General features: G+C 37.9%; 1 protein-coding gene and 1 pseudogene across 1 annotated transcript in view; one reads left to right on the top strand and one right to left on the bottom strand.

Annotated features, from left to right (window-relative positions):
• Window positions 1-1,141, top strand: part of SLC35F5 (solute carrier family 35 member F5) — a 53,084-nt gene extending 51,943 nt beyond the window's left edge. Inside the window, 1 exon segment of the mRNA XM_032637515.1 lies at window positions 397-1,141. The gene's annotated coding sequence lies outside the window, so the exon portion shown is untranslated.
• Window positions 1,142-18,000: 16,859 nt separating this feature from the next.
• LOC116756931 lies at window positions 18,001-20,381 on the bottom strand (annotated as a pseudogene).
• Between the last annotated feature and the right edge of the window lie 4,707 nt (window positions 20,382-25,088).

Genomic DNA, 25,088 nt, shown 5'->3' with positions numbered 1-25,088 from the left:
CACCCTCACCCAGATATTTTTGGAAGTGAGAGCTGGATAAAGAGGAGATAGTGAAGACTGAAGAAGATGGACTACAATAGAGTAGAATAAAGTAGGGCAGGTTGGGCAGCAGTCTTTGTCTTGACAGGGGTAATGGTGGAATGTACCTTGAATAAAACTGTTATTATGTGATCTTAAAGTAGTATTGGATGTCAGCCTTTGACATTGCTGTAGAACTCACTTTCATGAGTTCTTAGAACTCACCTCAAGTTCTGGTATCCAGTTATTAAGTATATAGGCTGTGTTTGATATATATTCCAATGGTAAGATAATTTTCTTTTTAAAATATAAACTATAGAAATTAAAGCTATGACAGTTGTAATCTAATGATGATCCCGTGTTTGTTTTTATTTTTAGCTTGATAATGGAACAATATACGGTGAAGAGACAATCTCTGGCAAGTTTTTGTAGAAAAATGTTTCGGTGCCTAGTCTGAAAAATAGCAGTTTCAGTTCTTTGGAACTCTAAAACATATTTTCCTCTTGTCTGTTTTCTTCATTTTCATAATGAAGTACTTTGCTATGTAGCTGTGTACATATCACTACAGTTATAGGAAGTTTCAGTCTACAGTCCATCTGAAGGACCAACCTGCCTTACACATCTCAAGGAATTCAGCTGATGAAATAATTAGGACTAATCAAGGGATAAAATTTTAATGTTCTGGAGACTTTATTTTCACATATTATTTGTTAAATGCTGGACTATATTATGAAAATGTTTTCAAGAAATCATTTTAAGTATATAGATTGGTGTTTCTTACAGGTAAAATGCAAAAATAAGCTGCCTATAATAGGTATGGATTATATTTTTGAGTTTTGTAGAATATTACAAATTAACAACACGAAAAATGTTTAATTTATGCAGCAAATATACTCACACAAATTTGGTAGGACTTTAGAAAGAATCGATATTTGAGAAAAGATCCGGTTCACTTACACTACATATACTGTATTATCCTTTCATAGCATTAGGTGCCTTCTACTTTAAATCTGTGACAAACCATGACAAATTTTTAAAGGAGAAGTATTGTAAAATGAAGAATCATGTACTTCTAAAGACTGTATTGCTGTAAGTTTAATTGATAAAGCTCTGCTTATTTAGAGTTTTGAAGAAATATCCTCTCTTCAATTAAACATTTTCATAATGGAATGATGTAAATTGAAGTGATAAAGAGTATTATTAAAATAAAATGTTTATATATATGTGTGTGTATTATAGATCTATCAATTGGTTTCTGATTTTTTTCACATATAAATGTGCCAAATTATCCTAGAACTGGATGCCTCTTCTTTAAATAATTTTAGTTTTCCTAAATAAATTTTTATGGTTAAAAACCAAAGAAGGAAGGCAAGAAGAAATTCTACTTTAAAAATTACATTTGGAGATTTCCTTTACCAAGTTTACATTAAATATAGATACTCCTGATTTTAACTTTTATACTTAGGTCTTATATGTCCTTATTGTGCAGCAGCTCCTGGACTCTCCTCACTGTAGCCCTCAGAGGATGAATGTATGTCTCAGGATTCATCCAGGCTTTTGATTAATCAGGACATACTTCCTTCTCAAGTTTTGTGAGATTAGTTCCTTTCTCTTCCAAATTTCTTAACACATCTGATTTTTTAAAATTCCCTTTGCAATATTTAGCTTCAGTTCGTCTTATTCACGTTCTTAAAAATTGCTTCGATGTTACTGTAAGTCTAAAATGAAGTTTAGCCATCTTTCTGCTTGTCCTGAGATTTTATATTATATTAATTTAAAAGATTGTTGATAACATTAAATTTTAAAAATAGATGTTATCCTATTTGGTGTCACCAATAAATCTTAAACCGAAAAGAATCCTGATTTTGTGAGCTTGGCACAGGTTAAAGGCATGTAAAGAATGTGGACCTCGAAGAAATTTTCTCTTGAAAAGAACTAATGAAGTACATTTCAGTTACTTAGAGACTAAGTTTGGTTGATGTTCCCTATCTGTATACCCCTACTTCATGTTTTTGCTGTTTTGACAGTTCGCCAGTACCTTTCCGCAGTTTACGGGATGAAATAGTTGAAACAGTGTCAGTGAAATTCAAGCTTTAAATTTTTCTGTAAATATGGTAGGAAAAGAGGTTGAACTTAGAATTTTTTGGTTGTCCATGTGCTCTATGTTCACATGTCATACAGATCATGTGTTGTCACTCAGGATTCCAGAAGTAGTCAGCCTTGTTAACATACTGGATAAATCTTGAGGAGGTCTTCCACTAGGCTATGCTTTTTGTCAAAGAACCTCTTTAGAAGGAAGCAAAATTACATTGGTTAGCTGAAAGTAGGGATTACTGCTGCTTTGCCAACTTACATATTGTTTTTTCTCCCAGGTTATATTTATCTAAATGATTTTGGTATTTGAATACTGTAGCCATGGCAAGTGAGCAGTTGAAGACTTCCTTTCTGCACCTTGTAGTTAAGGGTTCACCTTCTCAGAAAATTAAGTTATGGTAGATTACTTTCATTCTGTGATTACCCAGAAGTCTAAGTATCAGGGCCCTAGGGTCACAGCAACCACACTGCAGGCCTTTGGAAATGTTGGGAGAGGTTACACTCAAGTAACTGCTAATGTCCTTCATCTCTGTTGGAACAGTGTTGGCCTGTGATTATATTTTTCTGAATCTAAAGACCCAAATAGGGATTTCTAATACCTTGTTTCAGTCTTCTACTTTTCTTCCCATACATAATTTAAATTCCATTATTGTATAACGTTTCAAATTATGACCTTGATGAAAGGGAGTCTGCTGTTTTGTCAGAAACACTTTCAGTTAGATGAACATCAGAATCTCTACTAAAACAAAACTGAAAAATGAGGCAGCCTTAAAAGTGCTTAGATGAACGCTTTTTGAAGCTCAGAAAAGCCATTAGATATACGTAAGACATTCCGTTAAATAAATTTTGATTTTTAAAAAGTTGATATATTGACTTCTGTCAGCCTGACTTAATTAATTCCTTAAACTGATTTTCCCACTGGCAGCCAACGAATAAAATTAATTGTTTCTATAGAAGTGAGCTCACAAGGTTAAATGAATGTTCTCAAAGGTATACAGTCTTATTTCAGGACGAATGCTCATGCCTGCTCCACAATGAATCATGCAGAACCAATTTGGGGTTGCAAGGTGTGACTTCTCTGGAAGCCAAGGCTTTTCATAAGGCAGTTTGGTAAGATCTGTAGCACTAATCCTCAGTGTGCTGGTTGAAGAAACAAAATATCTCTAAAGAAAGACAAAGTAGGAAGTTATTTTAAAATATATTTCCCAGCATCATATCAGCAAATAAATGAAATGTCATTTTTATTTTAAGCAATTCTAGTTGTTAGAATCCTGCCTCATTTCTCCCTACTTTCCTTTTGAAATATTCTCTATTACTAAATAATATTATAGGAAGAATTCAAAGAATTAAGAGATGACTGTTACCTCTGACATCTGCAAATTTAACTTATACAGCTAACATAATTGTGTGCTGATTTTGTTTCTTCGATGGTGACAGGGCATATATGAGATTCTCAAGTCTACAGAATTTGAAGGTAGGGTTCTATTTTATTACGTCATGTACCAAAAATTCCATTTGGCTAAATTGAGGTACATTTTTTTACATAGACTTGCAATTTTTAGATGCCCCACATTTCCTTTTTTATACCATCAGCCTCATCCATCTGTAGAAAAACTAATAGTACAGTATTTCGTAGTCTGTCCTGTATATGTACATAGGAAACTTCCCTTTAAATATTAAGAGCCTTTTAAAAACTGCGGACAGAAAAGGAGTTCATTATAAATTCAAAGCAAATAATGACCATTGGGAATTTATTGTTATATTAACATGAAGCTTTTTTGTTTTGCCATTAGGCGTCAAGAGGACATGATAATTGAAATCTTTATTTTAACTTTAACTCTTATTATAATGATTACCTTATTTTCATTCTGACTTTTTGGTTTTCTAAAAAAATTGTGTTTTATATATCTTAGGAACTAAACATCATTTTTAATGTCATTGCATTTAAAAAACAAGACTTTCCTATAAAATTTCCTATATGATAACTATACATACTAGAATGGCAACTAATGAAATCATTGACAAAAATTTAAGGAAAAATTACATATGAAAAGGAATTAGTATTCTCCGGTTAGGCATACTTGCCGAAATGCTAAAGTGAAACGGCAAAATATCCAATGAGAACATTTTGAATTTCTGGTAACATGAATTATTTTATTTTTCATTTGGGGGTTTGGAGTGGAGGAGCACTCAGATGAAGACAGCATTTCCTTCATGATGTTTTAAAGTTGGAAAAGAAAACCTTCCAAATGGAAATTTTTAACAAGGTACTTCATTAAATTCTTAGTTTTTAATTTAATTTTACACGTGGTTTCTTTCTTAAGAGCTACTTTTATTAACTTTAACTTAGATCCTTGTATGCTAAACATTTAGTATATCCCTACTTGGTTTTCCTATACCTAGTTTTAATTATGGCAAGTAATACTAAAGTCAGTCAGGCAAGGGTATTTGTCAATTTCAGTGGATCTTTATAAGGCAGGCAGAAGATTTTTGTTTCAAGTCTTATTTATTTGGGACATAAGATGAAAACAGTTCTTCAGAATCTTACTGGCAATATTTGTTTATTCAGAATAGCTCTCACTTTTTTTTTTTCTTAGGAAAAATTCAATGTCAAGCAGTTAGACCGTAACATCAAAAGCAAAATTTTGTTGAAGGCCATCCCTGTCATAATATTCAGGGATAAGGGGTAATACACTAAGTTCTTCTGACCTTTGCAGTAGCTCAGTGTAGAATTATATGTATTTTAATACATATGCTCCAGGTAAGGCTTCCAAGAGGCAACATGCTAAAGAGCAGTGGCTCTCACACTTGAGGGCCCACCAGCATCACTTGGAGGGCTTGCTGGGCCCACCCCAGAGTTTCTCATTCAGAAGGGCTGGGCAAGGCCTGCGAATCTGCATTCCTAACAAGTTTCCAGGTAATGCCCCTGCTGCTGGTCCTAGGACCGCGCTTTGTGAATCATTACCCTCAGGAAAGAGCAGTGACTTTGAAGTTGGAATTCCCCTGTTCTCCATTAGTGGATTTACTGGGGGGCAGGAGGGGGGGCAGGTATTTAATCCAGGTAGGCCTACATTTCCTTAGCTGTAAAATGGAGGTTAATGCTACCTACCTGGGACTGTGAGAATTGAGGTAGTAAAGTTGGAAGTGCCCAGTCCTACGTGCCTGGGGGGCTTGATAAATGCTGATTCCCTTATTCCATCCTCCCCTTCCTATTCTCAAATGGAAAGGGAGGAACTAAACTTAACGCCTTCTAAGTTCCTGTCACCTCTCAAATTCTGTGATTCTAAAAGTTCTCTAGTTCAAGAGAGAATGCCAAACACTGTATGTGTGTTTGGTGCTTTACAGAGAGTGGTGTGGTGGTAACAGTGAGATTGCATAGACCATAGTTTCGTTTCTGCTTTCATTACAGCTTAGCATCCAGACTCTGTAAAAAAGTTTTCAGTCAGATTTTAAAGCAGCATTGAAGAAATTATATTGGAATTCATGACAGTTTCTGGAGGCTGAGTGTATCAGATAAATGGGCATGCTTTTCTCAACGACTGGCCTTATTAGAGTCTCCACTATGCTGCCTCCTATAATGCATGCTCAAATGTGTAGTTTTCATTACCTGCTTGATTTTCAGACAGCATTAAATAAGCTACAAAACAAATCCAAGCTAAAATTGTGAGCATATAATTTTTTTAATTTTTATTTATTTATTTATTGGCTGTGTTGGGTCTTTGTTGCTGCGTGTGGGCTTTCTCTAGTTGCGACGAGCGGGGGCTACTCTTCGTTGTGGTGCACGGGCTTCTCGTTGTGGTGGCTTCTCTTGTTGCAGAGCATGGGCTCTAGGCACACGGGCTTCAGTAGTTGTGGCACACGGGCTCAGTAGTTGTGGCTCGCAGGTTCTAGAGCACAGGCTCAGTAGTTGTGGCGCACGGGCTTAGTTGCTCCATGGCATGTGGGATCTTCCCAGACCAGGGCTCGAACCCGTGTCCCCTGCACTGGCAGGCGGATTCTTAACCACTGTGCCATCAGGGAAGCCCGTGAGCATATAATTTTTATAGCATGAAGTTATTCAGTGTTTTATTTAAAAATAGTCACTAGTGTATTCACTCTTGTGAATTTATAATCTAAAAAATTGGGGATGCTAAAAGTACTGGGCTAAAATAGTATTAGATTTTTTTCGTTTAACTTCATCTTGTTAAAGAAGATAATCACAACCAGGGTCCTTTTTCTTTACCCCGCCATCTAAATCCATACAGTATGTATGCTAACGCACATATATGGAATCTAAGAAAACGGTACTGAAGAACCTAGTGGCAGGGCAGGAATCAAGACGCAGACGTAGAGAACAGAGACTTGAGGACGCTGGTGGGGAGGGGGAAGGTGGGACAAAGTGAGAGAGTGGCATGGACATATATACACTCCCAAATGTAAAATAGATAGCTAGTGGGAAGCAGCTGCATAGCACAGGGAGATCAGTTCAGTGCTTTGTGACCACCTAGAGGGGTGTGATAGGGAGGGTGGGAGGGAGACACAAGAGGGAGGGGATATGGGGATATATGTATACGTATAGCTGATTCACTTTGTTATACAGCAGAAACTAACACACCATTGTAAAGCAATTATACTCCAATCAAGATATTTAAAAAAATAAATCTATACAGTAAATTTGGGGATGAGTACGTACAACAAAAAGTGCATGCAGCTAAGTGATTGGGGTTTGGCGACATACGTGGAACTTGAATAAAGCATTTGCAGCCATCCAGGATGATCTCCTTAAACTACTGACTGCCGGGGGCCTGCAGGATGTGCACTGGAAACGTGGGTGGGAGAGCTTTCCCCACACGCTGGAGGCTCTGACTGCATTTGAAATACCTATTTTTAAAAACCTGAGCAGAAGGAGGCTAGAAAGAATGCAGACAGGACATTGAAAATGCTAATTCCCTTTGTTAGTAGAACATGAAATACCTGATAGTGGCCAAAAAAAAAAAAAAGTCAATGCCAGGATACAATGTAGGGTAAAGTTCAACTAGTATAATCTGAAGTGGGTCTTAATATTCAGATTCATGTTAGAGGTTAGGCAGCAATCTTTTTGTGGAACCAGGTATATATATTTATTTTGCCTTTCTTTATAGTCATACTGCTAAATTCTTGGGAAGGTTTGTTTTGCATCCAAGATATTTTCTATACGGTTGACCCTTGAACAACACGGGGGTTAATCTGAGTATAATTTATAGTCGACCCTCCATCTCCCATGGTTCCTCCATATCCGTATATTCAACCACAGACCTTTATAGTCCTGTAATATTTACTGTTGAACAATATCTGCATATTAGTGGACCTGTGCAGTTCAATCTGAACAGCTGTTCAAGGGTCAACTGTACTAAAATTTTATAGTATATTCTTAATCCCCTTTGGCTAGTAAATTAAAGCTGAAATTATCAAGTGTCAACATACTGTGATTTGTATTTTAACGTAAGACAAGAATGCATCATTCTGATCAAGCTGCAACATTTTAATTTTATCTGATGGGTCTGTATTGAGTAATCAGTAGCTAAGTGCAAATACTCCCATCCCTGTAGTAGAGATCATTTTATATAAAAGTCACCTTAATTACTAGACCCAGAAGGCCAGAGGTAATGAAAGAGTACTTTAGAAAGATGAAATGTTAAATAAATAAACAAATTAAGGAAACAATCTGAGATAGATTTGCCTAAGTGTAATTTAATGCAGATATTTACCTCAGATTTGTTTTTAAACTTGATAATTTTATTCTTCCATCTGTTTAATAAAATGAATATTTTCCGATTTTCAGAACCTGGCATATTTAAATTTTAAACACAATTATAAAATTAATTCTAATGACTACTTATGGTACAAATTCTATTCTTATTTGGGGCCAGAACTATCCCAGTTTTGGAGGCAATTTGAAACTGCTTTTTTTTTTTTTTTTTTTTGCTGTATGCGGGCCTCTCACTGTTGTGGCCTCTCCCGTTGCGGAGCACAGGCTCCGGACGCGCAGGCACAGCGGCCATGGCTCACGGGCCTAGCCGCTCCGCGGCATGTGGCATCCTCCCAGACCAGGGCACGAACCCGTGCCCACAGCATGGGCAGGCGGACTCTCAACCACTGCACCACCAAGGAAGCCCGAAACTGCTTATTTTTATACTATATGATTTGGGAAAGATTATTTTATAGACTATAAATAACCTAATGTAAAGTATGTATGATTTATTTTAATGCATTTGTGTAAAGCCATATGTACTATACCATATTCTACTTATAGTATGTACTTCTATTTCAGTAAAAATACATGAAAAATTCAGATCTGTCCTTGTGCAAACAAGTATTTGGTGGTTCTTTTTTTTTCCCGCCACACTGTGCAGCATGCGGGATCTTAGTTCCCTGACCAGGGGTCAGACCCGCGCCCCCTGCGATGGAAGTGCTGAGTCTTAACCACTGGACCGCCAGGGAAGTCCCAACAAGTATTTGATTTCTAAAGTTTCCTTTTATTCAAACATTTGCACTCATTCTTTCATGCCTGAGTCTCCAAGATGTACCTCGGGTATTTGATAAAGCAGATCTTCCTGTAGAACAACGAGAAGAGCAGAGCCACGCTCACGATGCAGCCGGAGACGAGGACAACAAAGAAGGGCCCTGCTTTTCCTTTTCTTCCTGCTGTTGACTCCCATTGCAGGGCGTAACCGGGAGCTTGGGACTTGGAGCCTCCGGATGTCAACTCTTCCGAGCTAGAGAGCAGAGGTCAAGCAGGCCCAGAGCTGGCATAGGCACTAAGTAGCTAGCTTGCGTTTGGAGGCCCGATTGTGTGGAAAACACATATCTTTAAACAGCAGAATCACAGTACGTGAAGATGTCACAGTACAAGAAATACTCTGGGGCTTCCCTGGTGGGGCAGTGGTTGAGGGTCCGCCTGCCGATGCGGGGGACACGGGTTCGTGCCCCAGTCCGGGAGGATCCCACATGCCGTGGAGTGGCTGGGCCCGTGAGCCATGGCCGCTGGGCCTGCGCGTCCGGAGCCTGTGCTCCGTAACGGGAGAGGCCACAGCAGTGAGAGGCCCGTGTACCGCCAAAAAAAAAGAAGTACTCTGAAGCCAGGATTGGTTTTGTCCATCTCGGGTCCACTCCAGAAAGAGGATTTGGGGGAAAATGCCTGCTCTGGACTTCTGTTATCATTCCCAGCCCTCCTCCTCTACTTACCACCACCATCCTTTCCCTTTTCCTTTGCTCCTCAAAAATGTGGCTGCTTTAAAGCGAAACATAAAAATAGAACATGAAAAATATTTTTTAGTGACTGAGAGGATGAGAGCTAAAGCATTCAGGATAGTGTATTCACGGAAGTGTTGAAAAAGAGGAACTAAGAACAATAATTTCTTAATATCTTGGAAGACTCATGAAAGACTGAAAATAGAATCTTAAGGAGATAGTGTTCTCAAAACTTTGCTCTAATTATTTAAAACTCTTCATCTTAATTATTTTGAAAAGTCATTAAGCATTTGTCAATTCTAACCATTAGAGGTAAAATTTTAAACTGGTTCATTAATCATAGGATCATCATTTTACAGTTGGAAGGGTCTCTAGAGAGTTTCTAGTGACAGAATTAGGATGGCCATGTGTCCCAGTTTGTGGAGGACAGTCCCAGTTTACATCTTGTTGTCCTGGTATAATCATTAACAGTGCTCCAATAAAGAATGTAATTTATATTCATTCAATTATATGGCCACCCTAACGTACTCCAAGTTTCCTGACAACTAGGCTGCTGACAAATTTCACATTCTTTGATTCCCAATCTAGTGTTTTTTACTCTAGACCTGTGTGCTTGCATAAAGGAAGCCATATGAGCCAACAATCTTGGGTCTTTTGATCAGGATATTAACTCCTACCTTGAATCAATTTTCCTCCTGGAGTAGAATGCTAGGATACTTCACAGAGGTAAGTGAAGAGCCAGATTATCCGGTTTGCTCTGTTGGCCCAAATTTTCCTTCTTGGGGCCATAAACCAGTTATTATTATTAAGAAACAAATTAACAAGCAAATTTTTATTTTTATTTTTCAGGTTTATTGAGGTATAATTGACAAAATAAGTTGTAATATGTAATATGATTTGATACACATATACATTATGAAAGGATTTCCACTATAAATTTAATTAACACATCCATCACCTCACATACTTACTTTATTTATTTTTGGTCAAAAAGCTTAAGATCTACTCTCAGCAAATTTCAGTTATACCATAAAGTATTCTCAACTATAGTCACCATGCTATACATTAGATCCTTAGAACTTTGCTCACTTTATACCTGAAAGTTTGTGCCCTTTTACCAACCACTCCTCATCTCCCCCAACCCCCAGCCCATGGCAACTTCTGTTCTACTCTCTGTTTCTAGAAGTTTGACTTTTTCCTTTTTCGATTCCACATGTAAGTGGTACCATGCAGTATGTCTTATTTCACTTAGCATAATGCCTTCGAAGTTCATCCATGTTGCAAAGGGCAGGATTTCCTTCTTCTTAAAGTCTGAATAATATTATATATTATAAATGTATATTATATATATATTATATATATCATATATATATATATGATCTTCTTTATCCGTTTGTATGTCAACAGACTTTTAGGTTTACCTTGGCTATTGTGAATAATGCTGCAATGAACATGGGAGTACAGATACCGATTTGAGATAGTGATTTTGTTTTCTTAGGATATATAGCCGGAAGTGGGATTGTTGGACTATATGGTAGCTTTGTTTTTTAATTTATTGGAGAACCTGTTTACTATTTTCCATAGTGGCTGCTATACCATTTTACATTCCTGCTAACAGTGTACAAGGGTTTCCTTTTTTCCACATATTTACCAGCTTTTGTTATCTCTTGTCTTTTTTATAAAAGTCATTAGGCTGTGAGGTGATATTGCAGTTTTGATCTGTATTTCCCTGATGATTAGGGATGCTGAATTTCTTTTCATATACCAATTGGACACGTGTATGTCTTCTTTGGAGAAATGTCTATTCAGGTCCTTTGCCCATTTTTAAATTAGATTATTTGGTTTCTTTTGCTATTGAGTTGTATGAGTTCCTTATATATTTTGGATATTAACTCCTTATTGATATGTGGTTTGCAAATATTTTCTCCCATTCTATAGGTTGCCTTTACATTTTGTTGATGTTTTCCTTTGCTGTGCAAGACCTTTTAGTTTGATTTGGTTCCAGTTGTTTATTTTTGCTTTTGCTTTTGGTATCAAATCCAAAAATTTCATTCTTTTGCATATGGATATCCAATTTCCCATTTTTCCCATCCAAAAACACCATTTATTGAAGAGACTATCCTTTCCTCATTGTGTATTCTTGGTGCCTTTGTCAAAAATTAATTGACTAGGGCTTCCCTGGTGGCGCAGTGGTTGAAAGTCCACCTGCCAATGCAGGGGACACAGGTTCGTGCCCCAGTCCAGGAAGATCCCACATGCCGCGGAGCAGCTGGGCCCGTGAGCCATGGCCACTGAGCCTGCGCGTCCAGAGCCTGTGCTCCGCAACGGGAGAGGCCACAACAGTGAGAGGCCTGCGTACCGCAAAAAAAAAAAAAATTAATTGACTAGATGTGTATGGATTTGTTTCTCTTCTGGGCACTCTATGCTGTTTCATTGATCTATGTGTCTGTTTTTATGCCAATGACATACTGTTTTGATTACTATTGCTTTGTAATATAGTTTGAAATCAAGAAATACGATGCCTCCAGCTTTGATCTTTTTGCTCAAGATTGCTGTAGCTATTCAGGGTCTTTTGTGGTTCCAGATGAATTTAGCATTGATTTTTCTGTTTCTGTGAAAAATGACATTGGAATTTTGGTAGAGATTGCATTGCATCCATAGATCACTTTGGATAAGTATGGACAATTAATTTTTCCAATCCATGAATATGGACTATCTTTCAATTATTTGTATCTTCTTCAATTTCTTTCATCAGTCTTCTATAGTTTTCAGCATATAGATCATTCACCTCCTTGGTTAAATTTATTCCTAAGTATTTTTACCATATTTGATGTTATTGTAAATGAGATTTTTTCCCTTAGTTTCTCTCTCTGATGGTTCATTGTTACTGAGTAGAAATACAACTGATTTTTATATATTGATTTTTATGTATTTTTGTACTCAGCAACTTTACTGAATGCATTTATCAGTTCTAACAGTTTTTTGATGGAATCTTTAGTTGTTTTTTTTTATATATATATGAGATCATGTCGTCTACAAACATAGACAGTTTTACTTCTTCCTTTCTGATTTGGATGTCATTTTATTTCTTTTTCTTCCTTGATTTATCTGACTAGGACTTCTTGTACTATGTTAAATAGAAGTGCCAAGAGTAGGCATCCTTGTCTTGTTCCTGATCTTAGAAGAAAAGCCTTTAGCTTTTCATTGTTGAGTATGGAGTTAGCTGTGGGGTTGTCATGTGGGGTACATTCCTTCTATACCTAATTTGTTGAGAGTTTTTAATCATGAATGGGTGTTGGATTTTGTCAAATGCTTTTTCTGCATCTATTTAGACAATCATATAATTTTTATCCTTCATTCTGTTAATGTGGTGTATCATATTTATTGATTAGCATATGTTGTACCATCCTTGCATCTCAGAGATAAATCCCACTTGATCGTGGTGTTTGATTCTTTTAATGTGCTGTTGAATTTAATTTGCTAATATTTGTTGAGGATTTTTGCATCTTTGTTTATCAAAGATATTGGCCAAGGAAATTTTCTTGTAGTGGCCTTTTCTGGCTTTGGTGTCAGGGTAATGCTGGCCTCTTAAAATGAGTTTAGAAGTGTTCCCTTCTCTTCTATCTTTTGGAATAGTTTGAGAAGGATAAGTATTATTTCTTTTTAACTCTTTGGCAAAATTCACCAGCAAAGCCTTCTGGTCCTGCACTTTTCTTTATTGGGAGGTTTTGTTTACTGATTCAGTCTTATTAGTAATTGGTCTGTTCAGATTTTCTGTTTCTTCATGAATCAGTCTTAGTAGGAATGGATCCATTTCTTCTAGACTGTCCAGTTTGTTGGCAAGTAATTGTTTGTAGAAGTCTCTTTTGATCCTTAGTAGTTCTGTGGTATCAGTGGTAATGTCTCCTCTTGTTTCTGATTTTCATTATTTGAGTCTTCTCTCTTTTTTTTTAGTCCGGCTAAAGGTTTGTCAATTTTGTTTGTCTTAGTTTCATTGATCTTTTCTGTTATGTTTCTAATCTATTTATTTTGGCTCTGAACTTTGTTATTTCCTTCCTTCTACTAACTTTGGGTTTAGTTTGTTCTTTATTTAGTTTCCTTCAGGTGTAAAATTAACTTGTTTATTTAAGATCTTTCTTTTTTCTTAATGCAGATATTTAATGCTATAAAATTCATGTTTAGAACTGCTTTCGCATCCCATAAGTTTTAGTATCTTGTGTTTTTGTTTAAAGATATTTTTTGATTGACCTTTTGATTTCTTCCTTGATCCATTCAGGAGCATGTTTCTTAATCTCCACATATTTGTGAATTTTTCAATTTTCCTCTTGTTATTGATTTCTAGTTTTAAACCACTGTGGTCACAAAAGATGCTTGCTAAAATTTCAGTGTACTTAAATTTGTTAACACTTGTTTTATGGCCTAACATATGACCAATCCTGGAGAATATTCTGTGTGTGCTTGAGAAGAGTATGTATTCTTCCGCTTTTGGATGAAATGTTCTGTATTTGTCTGTTATGTTCATCTTTAACATGTAGTTTAAGTCCAGTTTGGTTACCGACTTTCTGTTTGAATGATCTCTCCATTGTCAAAAGGGGGATATTGAAGTCCCCTGCAACTACTATGTTGATATCTATTCAATTGGATGTTGGGCACATTAATATTTATAATTGTTATATCCTTCTTGATGAATTGGTCACCTAATCATTACATAATGACCTTCTTTGCCTCTTTTTACAGCTTTTCACTTAAAGTCTATTTTGTCTGATGTAAATATAGCTACCCTGCTCTCTTTTGGTTCCCATCTGCATGGAATAGCTTTTTTCCCATCCATTCACTTTCAGTCTATGTGTATCTTTAAAACTGAAGTGAGTCTCTTTTCAGCATTTATGTGGGTTTTATCATTATTATAATTTTAAAATCCATTCACCCACTCTATATCTTTTGACTGGAGAATTTAGTTTACTTACTTTTAATTTTTGATATGTATGGACTTACTATTGCTATGTTGTTAATTGTTTTCTGGCTTTTTTTTTGTAGTTCCTTTGTTCCTTTCTTGCTCTCTTCTTTCATGATTTGATGATTTTCTGTAATTGTATGCTTTGCTTCCTTTCTTCTTATCTTTTTTTGTATCTACTGTAGGTTTTCACTTTGTGGTTATCATAACAACTTCATATGCATACAAAGGCTCTACATATGCTTACTCTCCCTCCCACATTTTATGTTTTTGATGTTACAAATTGCATCTCTTTAAATTATGTATCTATTAGCAAATTATTGTAGCTGTAGTTATTTTTAATGCTTTTTTCTCTTATCCTTTATACTAGAGTTATAAGTGATTTATGCATCCTCATTGCAATATTAGAGTATTCTGAATTCACGTATATATTTACCTCTACCAGTGAGTTTTATGCTTTCATATATTTTCATGTTACTAATTAGCATCCTTTTGTTTCAGCTTGAAGAACTCCCTTAAACATTTCTTATAAGGCCATTCTAGTGGTAATGGACTCCTTCAGCTTGTGTTTGTCTGGGAAATCTTTATCTCTTCTTTAATTCTGAAGGATAAGTTGGCTAGATTATTCTTGGTTGGCAGTTTTTTTCTTTCAGCATCTCAAATATGTCATCCCACTCTCTTCTGGTCTACAAGGTTTCTGCTGAAAAATCCAGTGATAGTCTTATGGAGGTTCTTCAGCTCCCTGATGCAGGCTAACTGGAAGCCTGACCTTCAGGCAGCAGCTGGGAATGTCAGGACATTAGCTATGTGGTCTAGCCCCTATCGGGGAGAAACCAAGAGCTGGGTGTTTTTGCTTACCCTGTGCCAAGCCAAAGGGGAAAGTCGCTGGTAGTGCTTGTGCATCTATATAGAATGGCCTGTTTTCTTTGTTGTTTGTTTTGTTTTGTTTTTTGCTGCGTTGGGTCTTTATTGCTGTGTGCAAGCTTTCTCTAGTTGCAGTGAGCGGGTGCTACTCTTTGTTGTGGTGCACTTCTGTGGAGGGGAAGTCAGGAGCCTCTTATCTAGCCTTCTCGGTGATGTCCTCCATGTGACATTCTTAAGGGGCCTTTGGGCTGCTCACACCTTCCTCTTGTTTGAGCATCTCCACTTGAATCTTGCCACACACATTTAGTTTTAAATTGGCATTGAGGAGAAACATCTGGAATCAAATCTAGCCACATAGACCCAAATCACCCCAAGAGCTAAGGGAATATAAAATATGCAACAGGTACTGCTTTCATAAAGATTAAGAAAAAACCTTAACAGGTAAGTAACTATACCTTCAAACCAAAAAATAGCAGGTAATTGTGCTTTAGTTAAATGATCAACTACTACATCATCTCTAAGTGTCTGTACTATTCCAGAATGACCTGGACTCTAATCAAGATGACGAGTCCTTTAAAAAAATATGACTTTGGTGGGTGCATTTAAAAATTGCTTTAATGAGAGAGCAGTTATCACTTCCTGCTCCAGGGAACATTTCTGGTATATACCCCAAAAGAATGCAAATAGTTAAGCCTAATGCAGAATGATATACTCCATGAGCCCATGTAGGCAAAGAGCCTTACAAGTAATTTATTTGGTGAGCAGTGTGGAGAATGTGATCAGGTGCTTTAAAAAACATCAATTATGAAAATTCTATAAATATAATGGAGAGAAAAAGAACCTGGCCTTGACCATCAGCATTTGTCTGAGTTGCACTAAACCCAATCTGAAAAAAAAATCCCAGAAGTTCAACCAAGAATGCATTGAAGTATTTCAACCATCAAATTAAGGACATAACTATGCAACCTTTTCTTTTGAGTGCTAATTCAGGACTGTTAACCCTATTTTCTTGGACAGTGTTGAGAAACCACTCAATCTTGGATGTACTTGTGTAAACCTGAATTTTCAACTCAGATCTTTTTCTTTTCTGACACTTATTTTAGATGGATTACTTAAGCATACCTGCATGAAACTATTTCTTAATTCAAGTCCTGCTGAATACCAGTGTCCCATGAGATTAACTCAATGGGCGTTCCGAAACAAAACAAAACATAAAACCAAAAGCTGATTCCATGGGTGAATAAATTGGGAAACATGCTTACATGTTCCTGCTTTCACTGCAGGATCACGTGAAAGATTTAATATCCTTTTTTTTTTTTTTTTTAAACATCTTTATTGGGGTATAATTGCTTTACAATGGTGTGTTAGTTTCTGCTTTATAGCAAAGTGAATCAGCTATATGTATACATATGTTCCCATATGTCTTCCCTCTTGCGTCTCCCTCCCTCCCACTAAGATTTAATATCCTTTGTAAATAATGACTTCCTAGAAAGGTTGGGGTCCAATTTGCAGTCTTCTTCAAACTTATTTGATCAAGGATCCCCCCTGTAAACTCTTGCTTTTTTTTTTTTTTTAATAAATTTATTTATTTATTTTTGGCTGCGTTGGGTCTTTGTTGCTGCGCGCGGGCTTTCTTTAGTTGCGGTGAGTGGGGGCTACTCTTCCTTGGGGTGCGCAGGCTTCTCATTGCGGTGGCTTCTCTTGTTGCAGAACACAGGCTCTTGGTGCACGGGCTTTAGTAGTTGTGGTGCGCGGGCTCAGTAGTTGTGGCTTGCGGGCTCAGTAGCTGTGGCTCGCGGACCCTAGAGCGCAGGTTCAGTAATGTAGCGCATGGGCTTAGTTGCTCCGTGGCATGTGGGATCTTCCCGGACCAGAGCTCGAACCCGTGTCCCCTGCATCAGCAGGCGGATTCTTAACCACTAACCACCCAACCCTTGCTTTTTGGGCTAAACATTTATCTGTGCGTGTAGAGATGTTTCTGTTCCATGGAATATGGTTTAGAAATTGCTGCTATTGAAGATAGCAAATGACTGAAAATAGGTCAGGAATCTTTATGCATTTTTGTGTCGTTTGAGGTTTTGGTAGAAGAAATGTTTCCCCTCCTGTGATAATGAAGGGGCTGAATACATGGCATATTTTCCTACCACAGGTGGCCAATTTGAGGTGCTCTGGCAAACAACGTGGTGTCCCTAATAAGTACAAAGTATTTTTACCTTCCGCTTAGAGTAAAACCTCATACAGCATGAAATAGATAAGCAGTTCAAAAATAATGTCTCCTATACTTTTTTTTACATGATAAATATTTTTATTTATTTATTTTATTATTGTTTTTAATTTATTTTATTTTTTGGCGGTACGTGGGCCTCTCACTGTTGTGGCCTCTCCCATTGCGGAGTACAGGCTCTGGATGCACAGGCTTAGCGGCCATGGCTCATGGGCCTAGCCACTCCGCGGCATGTGGGATCTTCCCGGACTGGGGCACGAACCCGTGTCCCCTGCATCGGCAGGCAGACTCTCAACCACTGCGCCACCAGGGAAGCCCCAATATTTTTATTTTTAAACAATGAATTGTACATCTTTCATATAAAAGATGAGATTCTAGCCTCTGTTTTTAAAAAATTATACTTGCTAATACTATCTTTACATTTTTTACAGAAGCTAATTTTCTCTAAATTTGCAGCTTCATTCCATAGCTTTTATAGACTCATAGTCTCGAATATATTTCCCATATCCTTTAAAAAATAAATTCATACAAGATAATTTTAACACAATAAAACTTAACAGGTTACAGCACAACTGCCTAGCCTTCCAGCTACCACTGAATACTTTCCCAGTACACAGAAGCCAACATGTTGGAGTGATTAATTCTCTGTATTTACCTTTATTAAAAAGAGCTTTTTCGTAGTGAGAACAAATAATCTCTCATTTGTTGCTTGAAAGCCTAAAATAGGATCACTGGTTTCTAGGCTTGCTACTTGCTGCTTAGCAACCTGCCCTACTTGCCTGCCTTCCTTCCTATTATTGTAAAGTACAGTGGACATGGGTGTGGGCTGACGATAGATGAAAACTCGTTGAAAGCACTCGCAAAGGGCTGCATAAGAATAATTTGGAGCACAGGCAAAAAAATTTTTGTGTCTTTCATACTTGGACGTAGCCTAAAGCATTGAAAATTGCGATATGCTCCCACGTATCGTCTTGGTTGCTGGAGTGTGGTTGCCAGCGTAGGGCATCAACATCATGGTGCAAACAGAAGCAGGGCATTTCTTTAGGATCCACTATGACAGAGAAAAGGTACTGGTTGCTTCCAAGATTCACCCACTTATATGGCAATCCTTTCTTCTCCCCATGTTCAGATGAACCAGCTCTCCTATCCAATCTCTCCTTGGTGGTACCTGTTTTTCCTTGGATTTTCAAGCTAGTTGATTGCCCTGTAACCTCAGATCTCACATGAGTCGTTTTTAAATGTACTGCCATCAAATCTGCATAAACTGGAGCTCTCTTCAAAGAAAATACCACATTCTTCTAACTAACTCTTGAGCATTACAAGGAGGTCTATCTGGATTTGGATTCAGTTCATCAGAGGTCAAATGCATCAGATGTTCAGCTACTGCAGTACATTGAGCTGAGTCTCTTATAAATTCCCCGTTTATCACCGACCACTAGTTCTGGCCATGTCAGTCCTTCATTCTTCTTAATCAAGGAAATCTCCAAGCTATTGTTCTCTTTTTTTAAATTTAATTTAATTTAATTTAATTAATTTATTTATTTTATATTGTTCTCTTTAATTATCCATATAGTGCTTTCGTGATCCATAGATGAATAGAGATTTCCTTCCAGAAACCTCTGACCCTTCAGCACAGCGTTGACATGATCAGGCAAAAACTGTATTTGAATGTCTTCCTTAGTACAGTCTTCTGGAAGCGGTATTGTTACTGTCAAATCATCTTCAGTCTGTTGCCAGTAGTACAGAGGTTCTTTGATTATCTCTGACATGTCTTCATCCTTACTTTCTTCAAGCTCTTGACCAACTTGAACAAATGTAAAGGACTTGTAGGAGACAATCATTAGACCATTCCCATCGGGCTCAAAAGTGACATAATGGGGCACTGACTTCCCACGGAGAATATTATGCTTAGTAATTTCATATTTTTTATTATCTTTATTTTTCTTACTCATAGTGACCCACTCCAAGGAAACATAGAAACCACTTCCTTCCGTATCCATTACCTCTTTCTGTGTTCGAAGAAGCAGCATAGTTATCGAATGTTCTTCAGCTTTCAGCAATGAGATACTGTGAATTATGATAAAAGGACTGCCAAGCTCTTCATTAAACATAATCTCCCATTTTTCAGAAGCACTATTTCCACATTCACCTGTTCCAATGAGATACAGTCTTCCAGTTCCATCTGACAAGGTAACCCAAGTAGAAGATGTGAAATGGATGGAGGCGCAAAGGCGATTATCATATGCTGTCAAATCTGTAGGAAATCGAAAACACCTCTCGTGGTTTTCCTAAGGCAGTGTCCAGCATCACTGTTTTTTGGGTTTTGTTTTTATTTATTTATTTATTTAGCTGTGTTGGGTCTTTGTTTCTGTGCGAGGGCTTTCTCCAGTTGTGGCGAGCGGGGACCACTCTTCATCACGGTGCGTGGGCCTCTCACTGTCGTGGCCTCTCTTGTTGCAGAGCACAGGCTCCAGATGCGCAGGCTCAGTAGTTGTGGCTCACGGGCTTAGTTGCTCCGCGGCATGTGGGATCTTCCCAGACCAGGGCTCGAACTCGTGTACCCTACATTGGCAGGCAGATTCTTAACCACTGCGCCACCAGGGAAGCCCAAGCATCACTGTTAAATTCATAATTCTTCCAACGTTATCAACGTAGTAGACACTGTCTTGATACCATGAATCACAATGTAGGTAATTACACATTCCAAAAGCATGCATGTGTTCCAGTGTATACTGATCATCTTGAAGTTTTACTTCTGCCACAGACAAAGCTAGGAGCTGTCACTGTTCCCACTAGGCAGACCAGAGAAAACTCCTAATTCATAGGCAGAGTACACAGAAAAGTCTTATCTCAGTGGTGAGGAATAATCAGACATAGACTGAGTGTCGCTCCAGACAAGCCTGCATCAAGCTCCAGCTGGAAACAGGGCAGCGGCTTGAGGGACAGCTTATAACCCTCGAAGCGGGGATCCAACAGAGGTCTCTTCACCTACAGGGAGCAATTAGCGGCCACCTCCATCGCCTTCCAGGGTCCTAACATGAGAATTAATAAAGTTCGTGTTGAAAGGTCCGCGCTTCGCGCGTATCACCGTGGCTGGGAGGCAGCATAGTTCCCATCACCGTCTCCTGTACTTTTAAAATTAGATTCGAAAAACGAAATTAGATTCAGAAAAACCTGAAGAACCATTGCGATTACTGCCAAAATGTTTCAGAGGGCATTAGGTTAATGCCTCCTCTTCTAGGAGAGGAGTGGAAAGGAAGATAGATGCTCATCACCAGAGTTACGACTCTATTTGTTATGAGAATTTGTAGGGGCAGTACTTTGTTATTGGGTATTTGTTTTGAAATTGGAATTATATTTGTTGAATTTTAATCATAAGCAGAGAAATACATCTTCCTGAATGTAAGAAAATACATTAGCTAATTTGGGCCATAAATGTAAAAATTGCCCTTGGCATGTAATCATAGGAATACTAACTTTATGATACATTGTTTTTCTTTGATAAAGTTTTGGTTCAAAACCTGTTGGATTTAGCAAGGGATGAAGGTCAAGAACTGGTCATTTTTGCAGATAACACACACACACACACACACACACACACACACACACACACACACAAACATGCACACAAGTTCATTAAACTTTGACCTATATTTCATTCAGCAGTAATGTTTGCTGTTAGAAATAATTCTACTTGCATCTTAATTTTGCTTACTCAATGAGTATGTTAAGTGTTTCATAAAGTCTACCTTTAAAAACATCGTAAATATACTAAACAGCAGTTCTTTAGTTGAAAGTGCTAATTTAATTAAACAAATACTTGTGTGGATTCCTACTATTTGCAAAGCTTCATTGAACACATTATGAATAAGATAATCTTTAAGGAACTTATGGTGTTTTGAGGGGACATGATTAGAAAAGTATCAAAAAAAAAAAACCCAAAAAATAAACAGGTTATAATAGTTGCCATTATATAGGGTTGAAAGGAGGCCCATCAAGGGATGAGGAAAGGCTTTACACAGAAAGTGGCACTTGAGATGGACTTTGAAGATTGAAGTCAGATTTTGAGAGGTAGGTTGGTAGGCAGGAGATAACAAATGGCTGCATAGAATTGGAGTAATTTGTGAATGAGGAAAAGCAAGTCATCCAGTTTGGCAGGAGTTTAGATGGAATAAGTATTAGAGAGTAATGGGAAATAGAGTTAGGAAAGCAGCCTGTAAAGTATTCGTATCAGTCCGCTTAGGCAAAGCAGTAGTAACAAAGGGCTCCAAATCACAGCAATACAATAAGCTTATTTTTCACTTATATCAGGTTTCCATTATGGGTTGCCTGTAGCTCTGCTCCTTGCATCTTTGTTCTGGGCCCCGGCTGAAGAAGCAGCCCCTATGTGGAGGGTATCAGTTCTCGCTGAGGGAACTCTGCAATAGTTCTCCCAGTGACTGCTTGAAAGACGCATGTGTTACTTCTCACATTGATTGGCCAAAGCACCTCATATGGCTAAACCTGCCATCACTAGGGTAGGGATATATAATCCACTTACAGGAAGGGACAGGAAGTAGATATTTTGAACAACTTACCAAAAGGCTTGAAAGCCAAGAATGGGTCATTTGCAATTAATTATTTAAATGGTTAGGGGGTATGGCAAGTTTCTGGATAAGAGTGTATGGCTTGGTAAAAAAATAAATAAAGATGGTTTTTATATTGCGTGTGCGTGTGCGTGTGCGTGTGCGTGTGTGTGTGTGTGTGTGAACACATAAGAATTCACTGGGGTACTTGCTTGTTATAAATGTAGGCCTCAGGATTCTAGAAGGTTGGATCCAGGGGCCCAGGAATCTGCGTTTTAAGCAAGCAGTCTGGGAATAGTATGTAGATGGTCCACAGACCTCCTTGTAAAGAAACCCTGGATTGAGGAATGAGTGGGGAGTGGCCAGGTGCAGATAAGGTGGGGCAGTGAGTGAGGGGATGGCAGGCTGTTGGTGGGTGCGAGGCCGCTGTGCCCTGGGGGCACATGGTATGTGGCCAGTACAGAGGCAGACAGACACACTGAAAGAGGAGAACAGGTAGAACTAGAACTACCCAAGAGGAAACAGCCAGGAAAGAGTAGTGAAAGGAGCAAATCTCTTTAGGAGGTGAGATTTCAAGGGATCTTGCTCTTCACTGAGAGGTAGGAGGCAAGCCTATCTGATGCAAGAAAGAGTTGAGAGCTAGAGGAGAGCAGAGGTAATAATCAGCAAGTCGCAGGAGACGCCCTGGTTTTAGAGCAGCTATTGAAGAAAACTGTTGACTAAAACCCACCACGTAAATTTGTTTTTGCATCGGGCCAGCAGGGGGCGCTATGGTAGCATATATGCTGATAATTGGCCTCAGCTTCCTAGGCCCAGCAATGCCAGCTCTTACTGAATAGGATTCTTAACCCGACCTACAGTGCAGTATTTTGGGAGCTTCATTTATTACTTTTATAGCTGTGAGCCTTCATAAAAAGAACTTTTAAGGTTTCTTTTTAATTATTAAGGCATCTAGTGTTTGGGTTTTTTTTTTTTTTGAGCTGCCAATTCCTACAGTCAAAAAGAAATTAATTCTGTAGAGTTTAAGGGCATTATTACCCATTTATTGACTTCACTTGAGGCACAGAACGGAGATTAGAAGAGGAGAAAAGACAAAGGAAAAAGAAAAGTGCATTCGTAGCATCACTCCTAGAAGGGGAATCTCTGGATCACAGGGTATGGGCTTTGTACTTTTTGTTAGATGCTATCTGATTGCCTTCCAGGGACTGTGGCAATTTATTTTTTCACCCATAATGCAAGGATCTTATTACTCTCTGTGAAAACCCACTGTATGCGTAAGCTTTTTAGTATTTGCCACTCTGACAGAGGAACTATGGGTAGTTTTAACTTGCATTTTTCTCCTGTGGGAGGAGAGACACTTTTTCACATCTAAATCTTATTTTTACATTTTTTTAATGCACTGTGTTTTCATGTCCTTTCCCCAGTATATTACTGGCCTTCCACTTATTGACTTGTAGAAGCTCTTTATGAGGTCAGTCAAAAGATTTAGTTGACAATAGAATAAATAAATTGTGCTATTCCATAGATGAATGATGAATGGCTTTCAAAGCATTCCCCGCCCCTATCTGCTCACTTGATTCAGTAATCACATAACTTGTTGACCCGTCTCTAAAACTACTGTGGGTTTTTTTTTTGTTTTTTTAAATTTTTGGCCACGTTGTGCAGCCAGGTCCTCGGCAGTGAAAGCATGGAGTACTAACCACTGGACCGCCAGGGAATTCCCTAAAACTACTGTTTTAAAGCACCTTTGGGTAGTCTGTAGAATTATTTTCCTAAAAAGTGCCCCCATTTATTTCATTTTATAGTTCATTTCAATATGGAGAAAAGCCAAGAGTTAAATGATGACGAATCAGGTGAGAGTGGTGGTTAGCACATTTTTACTGGTTGAAAATTACCGAATGTCAGGTGGTGCTCTCAGATCCCAGAGCATTTTCAGGGAATGTCCTGGATGTGCTGGGCCAGTGATGACTGTCAAGATCAGTAGGCTCAAGTGACGATAATCCTGGAAACCTGACCTTTGATATCCCACCACTGTCAGGTAACCAGATTCCTTAGTAATTAGATGACGTTTGGTAGCAGCTTGAGCTATAATTCATATACCACCCAATTCACCCATTTGAAGTACGCAGTTCAATGGTTTTTATTTAATTCACAGAGTTGTGCAACCATCAGCACAGTCAATTTCAGAATTTTTCATCCACCTCTTTGCTGTTGCTTCCCACTCCCCCGACCTCCCCAGCCCTAAGCAATCACTAATCTACTTTTTATCTCTATATGTTTGCCTATCCAGGACATTTCATATAAATGGAATCATATAATATGTGGTAGTTTGTGACTGGCTTCTTTCACTTAATACAATGTTTTCAAGATTCATCCATGTTCCAGTGTGTATCTGTACTTCTTTCCTTTCTACGGCCAAATGACATTCCATTGTATAGATACACTGCATTGTGTTTATCCATTCAGCAGTTGATGGACATTTGGATTGTTTCCACCTTTTGGTTATTACGCATAATACTACTATGAATATTTGCGCATAAGTATTTGTGTGGACATATGTTTTCATTTCTCTTGGGTATAGGCTTGGAAGTAGAATTGTTGGGTCAAATGGTAACTTGAGGACTGTTTTCTAGAGTGGCTGCACCATTTTACATTTTGACCAGCAATGTACAAGTGTTCCAATTTCTCCACATTCTCATTCTCAGTACCACGTGTTTTTCTTTCTTTTTATTTGCCATTACAGCCATACTGGTAGTTTGAACTGATATCTCATTGTGTGGTTTTTTTGTTTATTTGTTTGTTTTGTTTTTAGGGTCTATGTTTTAATTTTTTTTAACTGTGGCAAAACATGCATAACATAAAATTTACCATTGGAACCGTTTTCAGTGTACAGTTCATGGGCATAAAGTATATTCAATTATTGTGCATTACTGTGGCTTTGATTTGCATTTCCCTGATGACTGATGACGCTGAGCATCTTTCCCTGTGCTTGTTTGGCAATTTGTATATCTTCTTTAGAGAAATGTCTATGCAAGTTCTTTACTTATTTTTTAATTGTGTTATTTGTGTTGTTGAATTGTAACTATTCTTTATATAGTCTGGATAATGGATCTTTATCAGATAAGTGGTTGGCAAATATTGTCTCCCATTCGGTAGGTTT

This window comes from Phocoena sinus, chromosome 7 (assembly GCF_008692025.1).
Source record: "Phocoena sinus isolate mPhoSin1 chromosome 7, mPhoSin1.pri, whole genome shotgun sequence".
Lineage (NCBI taxonomy): Eukaryota > Metazoa > Chordata > Mammalia > Artiodactyla > Phocoenidae > Phocoena > Phocoena sinus.
The sequence above is the reverse complement of the archived record's forward strand: the minus strand, read 5'-3'. Positions and strand labels throughout refer to the sequence as shown.